The sequence below is a fragment of the Coenobita brevimanus genome, chromosome 90 (assembly GCF_032717465.1).
Source record: "Coenobita brevimanus isolate Jiangsu-jjx chromosome 90, ASM3271746v2, whole genome shotgun sequence".
NCBI lineage: Eukaryota > Metazoa > Arthropoda > Malacostraca > Decapoda > Coenobitidae > Coenobita > Coenobita brevimanus.
This window is the reverse complement of record NC_137043.1, coordinates 32,885,111-32,892,881: the sequence shown is the minus strand read 5'-3', so window position 1 is coordinate 32,892,881 and position 7,771 is coordinate 32,885,111. Positions and strand designations below refer to the sequence as shown.

General features: G+C 41.5%; 1 protein-coding gene across 1 annotated transcript in view; it reads right to left on the bottom strand.

The window, feature by feature from the left end:
• Positions 1–7,771, bottom strand: part of LOC145411662 (neural cell adhesion molecule 2-like) — a 567,063-nt gene that overhangs the window by 70,957 nt on the left and 488,335 nt on the right. The gene's annotated exons all lie outside the window — the stretch shown is intronic.

Here is a 7,771-nt window from a genome sequence, read left to right as displayed (position 1 = left end):
CGCACCTTGGTCCGTATTCTCTTTGGTTAAGGAAGCTCCCTAGCACCTGTTCCATGGCGATTTATATATGGATACTGCTGGTTAATATCAATTTGTATTTTACTTATGCTGAGTTTGATGGTATTTGAATTATTTAAATGCCACAGAAGATGATGGTAAGGAGCAATTAACAAAATAAATCGCTTTGGAATAGGTGTTAGGGAGCATCTTTGACCGACGAGAATACTGGCCCTTCTCTCTTCACCTCATATTCAGTCTCCCTCTTCTTCTTCACGATTGTAAACTTACGAAAGTTAGAATGACAGTGAGTGGATGTGTGGTACACGTTGTTGGGCACTAATCTAGCTCTAGTTTAGCTGTATTACCGTTTCTTGATTCCTCCCACCCCATGCGTTAGTAGAAACAGGGATGGACAGGTAATGATGATGATGATGATGATTATTATTATTACTTTTATTATTATTATTATTATTATTATTATTATCATCATCATCATCATCATCATCGTCGTCGTCATCATCGTCGTCGTCGTCGTCGTCGTCGTCACCATTATTATTATTATAATTTTGAAATACCGTAGGTTTAACTGATCAAACCCCTTATCATTACAGTGTGATTAATATATTGTTGAGAACACATCGTAATGTATTTTCCATTTTGTATAATGTTGAAATTAAATGCTACATGAGATGCCTGGAATGGTCGCAGTGAAACGTACATGTTCTTATATTAAAAAGTTAGGTAGACAGTACATACGCAAATTCTCAAGTACACTGTCTGACACCCCTCATGAATGGTCCTCTAGTTTTGCGAATTCTTTTCTTAATGTTTGCGGTGCGGTATGTAGTGTATAGTTCCAGACATAAATACTGATTCACGTCCTAACAGTTTATAACAAGACAGTGACCGATAAATTTAGAAACCTAGTGATGCAATCTTTTAAGTCATCATTAATTTTCAAAATATTATGTTAAAGTTTCGTAATTGCTCGACTGAAGAATGGTGTGATGTTCTCTACGGCTATACTTGCTTTTCAAATAGCCTGACACGGCACATGAATATTCTTTCCCATTTACATACGTAAATTACGATATGCATATATATTCATTCCGACATGTCACCAGAATATTTTTTTTTCCTTTTCATATACGCAGCATGCAGTATATGTACACACTATATGAATATCCTTTCATATATATACATATAAGTTGCAAACAATATGCATTCCAACACACTGGATGCATATTCTTTCCCATTCATGTACGTAGGTTGCATTACATACATTCGACACCCACACGCATATTCTTTCCACATCATATACACCCCCGCAATATACACACACCCCATGAATACTGGGGTAGCAGACAGCGTGGCACACTCTTGACAACTGATTTCCTGCCCACACATTGCCCACAGTTTATGACCACTGAGGCTGCTTTACTAATTTCCTTACCACCACCACCACCACCACACTCTGAGGGGGTGAGAGACAGAGGATGTGTATGGGAATAGTATTGAGCGCCTGTGATAATCCCCCAAGTGTTATGTATGGGGGATGAGAAAGGGGTGGGAGTGACAAGAGAGGGGAGGTATATTTGCCTGGGGAAGAAAGAAAAGGAGTTCAGAGAAGCAAAATGGAGTGCAAAGGAAAGCAGAATTGAACACAGCTATTGGTTCTTCTTTTGGCTAGTTAGAATAGAGTAGGTTATGACTACAGTGTTTATTATATTGGTAAGACAAGGATGTCCTAGCATGAAGGGTGAAGGGACAGATGTTCAGTAAATGTGTTTGTGTATATGGGAGGATATGAAAGAGGTAGGGTGAGAGATAGGTGTGTGTGTGTGTGTGTGTGTGTGTGTGTGTGTGTGTGTGTGTGTGTGTGTGTGTGTGTGTGTGTGTGTGTGGGTTGGTGGGGCCTGGCGTCACCTTGGAGATGTTTAATATCTTGACACCATTCACGCTTCCATCACGCCGAGAGAGAGAGAGAGAGAGAGAGAGTCAGACAGACAGACAGAGGAAAGGATCGGTGGAACGGGAGGAAGAGGTGCCTGGGGACGAAAGGAGAGAGGAGGAGAGAGAGGATGCAAGGCTGGGAAGAATAGTGAGAAGTGGGAGTAAAATGGTGGACGGGAAGGGATGGGGACCAGAGTTTATATTGCCTGACGCCGCATCCTGTGAGGAGTGGCTTAGGACCTTCAAGTGTGGCTGTCCCTTCTCAATAACAATCCCTCATTCCAACCCTCCCCCCCCTCCCTCTGCATTACTTACTCTTGCACCTTCACACACACACACTCTCTCTCTCTCTCTCTCTCTCTCTCTCTCTCTCTCTCTCTCTCTCTCTCTCTCGCATCGTCCACACTTCAATTCTGTACGCTAGTGATGATGCTCTGCCGTATAACAGCGCAAGGAATGAAAATATATATGGAATGTTGAAGGACGTGGGAGAGAGGAAGGGAAGATAATGGAGTGTAAAGGAGGGAGAAGAAGAGGAAGGAAGGAGGGGAGAGAGAGAGTGAATATGGCGTAACGCAGAGGAGGAATGGGAGGTGGAGAAAGAGGGGAAGCGGAGGAGAGATGACGGACGATATGGGGAAATAGCTGAGAGAGAGGGAGAGAGAGAGAGAGAGAGAGAATTTTAAAACTATCGGGAGGGAGAACATATATAATAAAAGAAAAAACATATATAATAAAAGAAAAGAAAAGACAGATAGTGTAGAATTGAAGTCAAACAGAGACGCGAAAGAAGAGGCTGAAAGAAAGTGAGGAGTGACAGTACTAAAAAAGAGAGAGAGAAAAAAAAAGAAAGAGAGAGAGGAGGTTTGATGAAAAGGATAAAGGAAAGAGGGGAAAAAATGGAAAGTGAGAAGTATAGGGGAAAAATGAAATTGGGAGAAGAGGAGGGAATGAGAGAGAGAGAGAGAGAGAGAGAGAGAGAGAGAGAGAGAGAGAGAGAGAGAGAGAGGTATAGGGAAAGGGAGAAAGGCAAACAAATGTGCAGGCAAGGAGGAAGGCAGAGAGACAGACAGGTAGGCAGGTAGGAAGAATGGAAGAAAGGACAGCTGACAGTGCTAGGTAGATAGGTACCTGTATGGTAAATGGTAGGTGGAGAGGGAGGATGGAAGTTAGAGGTAGACAGAGAGGCAGGAGTATAGTTGATAGTGGTAGGCAGGGAGTGAGGTTGAATGAAAAGTGGAATACACATAGGTTGGTAGGTAGAAACGATGGCAGGAATGAAAGAAGGAAGGTAGGTGGGCAGGTAGGGAGGGACAGAGAGAGGGAGATACATTGACTAGTGGGGTTTACGTAGGTTGGTAGATAGATACGATGGAAGGAAGGAAGGAGAGAGGGAAGGAAAGAAGGAACGTAGGTAGGTGGGTAGGTTCAGTGATTTAGAAAGCAAGAATGAAAGGAAACAGTAGTAGGTAGGGATATATGAAGTGTAGGTAGGTAGGTAGGTAAGAATAAGAGCAGACCTTGGTAAATTGGGAGGGGAGGTGAATTACAGTATAAGTAGGTGGTAAGGAGATGGACGTAGTTAGGAAAGGAAGTTGGATGTAGGGGGTTAAGTAGAGAAAAGGAAAGACTGTAGAAAAAGAGAAGGTTGAGGATTAAATACGAAGGGAGAGACAGAACTAGGGAAAGAAAAAGTAATCAGACAAGGTTATACAAAAAGAGAAAGCGAACGGTAAAACACGGAAGCATAAAAGTGGGAAGAGAGAGGCAAAGGTGGGCGAGCAGGTAGGTAGGCGGGCAGGTAGGCAGACAGACAGGTAGCACGGGATTAATTAAATCGCACCTGTTGAACCAATATTGCAGTCAGGTGTATTGACTTTGGCGGTACCAGTGATCGCGGTGAAATTAAATATATTGCAAAGTTTTATGGCATGGAGATACATACACGCTTACATGGGTGAGGCTGCGCGCGCACACACACACACACACACACACACACACACACACACACACACACACACACACACACACACACACACGCTTGTCTCTCGCTTTCTATTCCTGTTACATCGAGGCGTGTTCAAACTTGCCAGCGCCTCCGGGAATTTCTCCTCGGGCTCATCTTGCCGCTTTTATTCTATTTGTGAAGTTCTCAATACCTGGAGGTTGAGGGGAGAGAGGGAGTCCAGCCTCTTGCTTGAGAGCCTTCATGCACTCTTTATAATTTGTCTGGAGCATGTGGCTGGTAGTTAATAGATACACACACACACACACACACATCTGAGAAGACAAGCACAAAGTATCACAACCATACGCGTTCCAGAAGTTAAGCAAGCATATATAAAACGCACCCGCTTGTCACAAAAACGCGCAAGCATAAATGAAACGAGAACAAACATATGTGAAAACCTGCGAAGGATGTTTAATTCAGAGGTAAACATGGATCAAACACTGACTCATGAGGGGAAAAAATGGAAATCCGAAAAAAAAAAACACACACATGCACGGATAAAACACAGTGAGCCCCTTTGACGTGTTTTTATTTTTTGTTAAAAAAAAAAAAACATACACATGCACGGATAAAACACAGTGAGCTCCTTTGACGTGTTTTTATTTTTTGCCACCACCAGACGATTATGTTAGGAAAACCTCTCGTATTGAAGGGGTTATTAAAGACTTTTTTCCCCTCCTCCATGTTCGAAAAATCTCTCTCAAGCTTAAGAAAATCGTCTGATGGTAACAAGAATAAGCTGAAGAAAGTCATCGTTTTGAATAGATTAATTCCTCACGACCCAGTTTCTTCTGAGGTGAATAAAATCGTCTGCCGGAAGCAAGAAGGAAATATATAAGATGTCCAGGTATTTAAAAGGCTTGGGATTATTTTTTTCTTGACTAACAAAGGTCTTTACAGGCTGAGTTAAATCGTCAAATGTGAGCATGAACAATTGTAAAAAAAAAAAAAAACAATAATGAAGGGGTGAGGGGAGATTGTTTCTAAGGTCATTTATAGGACAGGGAAAGTGGGTGGAAGGAATCATTATGGAGGTGTAAGTAAAGCATCAGTATCACCGCCATTGTTATCATCACCATCATCGTCACTTGTCATCGTCATCGTCATCAGCAGAAGCTTACAGTATATCACACACACACATGAATAAGCAGAAAGCCTCCTCCTCCTCCTCCTCTCCTTCTTCCGCTCCTCCTCCTCCTCCTCCTCCAAGATAGGATAGAAGAAACATACTACGCAAGGAAAAATAGCCGACAAGCATATCATAATACATAGATGCAGACATAAACAGCAAGAAGATATTAACAAGCATACATGAAACAAATAACAGACACAAATACAAAAGGAAATATGAAAACACACATACATAAAGGACAAAATGGAGACAGCTCAAAACGACACTGACTCATTAAAAGTATAAATGAAATACAGAAACAGAATTAAACACAAAAATGGTAGAAGAAAGCACAAGCATAATCACAAAGGAGTACTTAAGCACTGAAAGCAAGACTAATTCACACACGCATCAAAGACAAGCATAAGTGTCATTATCTGCATGTCTGATAAGCTGTCTTGGTGTGGCCAGACGCCTAATCTCAAAGGTAGCCACTAAAAACACAAAGGCATAATCATAAGCATAAATAAAACACGGAATATGCTTAGAAGAAAACACACAAAAAAACATTTGCTTAAAAAATAGTAATAATTCACGCTAACAGAGAAAATAAGAAAATAAAGCAGTTAACACTACTAAACACACTTTACTTAATCAAAGAAGCGTAATAAAGCACGGATATAAATGGAACCTGTAGGCCTAAGCTTTAACTAACTCACAGCAGCTTAACTAATTCACACAAGCATAAATAAAAACGCGAGACAAATAAGTTTAGTTTCCAAGTACACGTAACTCAACGTTTTAAAGAGGAAAAAAGGACAAAAACAGCACCCAAGCATACTCTACTGCGCCCGGAAGCACACACACACACACACACACACACACACACAGAGTTAACCATGCCAACAAACCACAGAAAATATGAGGAAAGAAAAAACGGGGAAAGTCAAACATCCACGCAAAGGGGACAGGAAACACAACATGCAAGCAAGCAAGCAACCAGGCAGACAAAAAGCAAACAGATGGAAACAAACAGATTAAGGTATTCACACATAAAAAATCAACACATGCAGTTTCATATAAACAAGGACAAACAACCAGACAAAGAAATAAATAGATGGAAGGACACACAGCAAATGCAAACAGGGAAACGCAAGCAGATGTACAAGCAAGAAGATTTCACGCAAGTTCACAAGCAAATAAACGCTAGCAGACAGACCCAAGCAAGAACACAAACATGTACACAAACAGGCAAACACAAGCAAGTACAGAGCAGCAAGGACAGAGTGAAAGAAATTAAAGGCGAGCATGTACGCAAACACACAGAAGGAAACAAATAAACACACACACACACACACACACACACACACACACACACACACACACACACACACACACACACAAGCAAGCAAGCAAGCAAGCAAGCAAGCCCATAAATCAAGCAGACGCAAGCAAAGCCACAGTCAGCCACTTCCACATGTGTCGCCCAAAATAAGGTTTCCTGGTAGAGAGGCTGTATATCACATTCATACACTGTCACACACTTATTCTCTCTCTCTCTCTCTCTCTCTCTCTCTCTCTCTCTCTCTCTCTCTCTCTCTCTCTCTCTCTCTCTCTCTCAGCACAGAATCACACTCATACATACACAACATGATACATATGGACGCAGGTCGTGCTATGCATTCATATACACATGCTTACACGATGATACACACGCACACAGGAAATCAAGGAAGGAAGGAGAGAGAGAGAGAGAGAGAGAGAGAAAGCTGTAGGAGAAGGAGGTAACTAGCTTGGAAAGTGAGATTGATGCAAGAGGAACAAGGAAGAGGAGGAGGAGGAGGAGGAGGAAGAAGAGGAGGAAGAGGAAAACAAGTAGAGAGAGAGGAAGTGTAAAGAAATTATACAAGATAAAGACTAACAGGAATTAAGAAGAGAGAGAGAGAGAGAGAGAGAGAGAGAGAGAGAGAGAGAGAGAGAGAGAGAGAGAGAGAGAGAGAGAGAGACGAAGCCATGTATGAGTGAAGAGAGAAGGCATTGAAAGTCAAGAGGAGGGAGACGAAGAGTAAAGAATAAGGAGAGTGTAAAGAGAAGGATAGGGTATAGAGTTGAAAGAGAAGAGGGTAAGAGGGTGACGAAATTGCAGTAAACATAATAAAATAAAAAATGAATACCAGTGGTTTATTTAAAATTGGATATTGGCAAGTAAGAGAAATAAGATAAGAGAGATAAGAGCCGAGAGAGAAAGTTACGTGCCATTTGTAAAGAGAAAATGAGAGAGGAAGAGGGTAAATTGCAGTTAGGGAAAAAATAATGGTATAAGAAAAATGCGGTATAGAGTAGTTAATTTTGTGAGAAAAATAGTAAGAGCAAACTGGAGGCTGTAAAGAGAAAACTATATGTAGGAAGATGGAGAGTAAAGAGCAAACATCAGAGAGAGTAGAGGTTAATAGAGTGACTGAAAGAGCGTCTGTTAATTGTGGAAGAGAGAGAGAGAGAGAGAGAATAGAAAAAAGATTAAAGATTGAGAGGGATTGCGAGAGCCGTGTGTGTGTGTGTGTGTGTGTGTGTGTGTGTGTGTGTGTGTGTGTGTGTGTGTGTGTGTGTGTGTGTGTGTGAGGCGGAGAAGACAGAGAGAGAGAATAGAAAAAAGATTAAAGATTGAGATGGATTGCGAGAGCCCTGTGTGTGTGTGT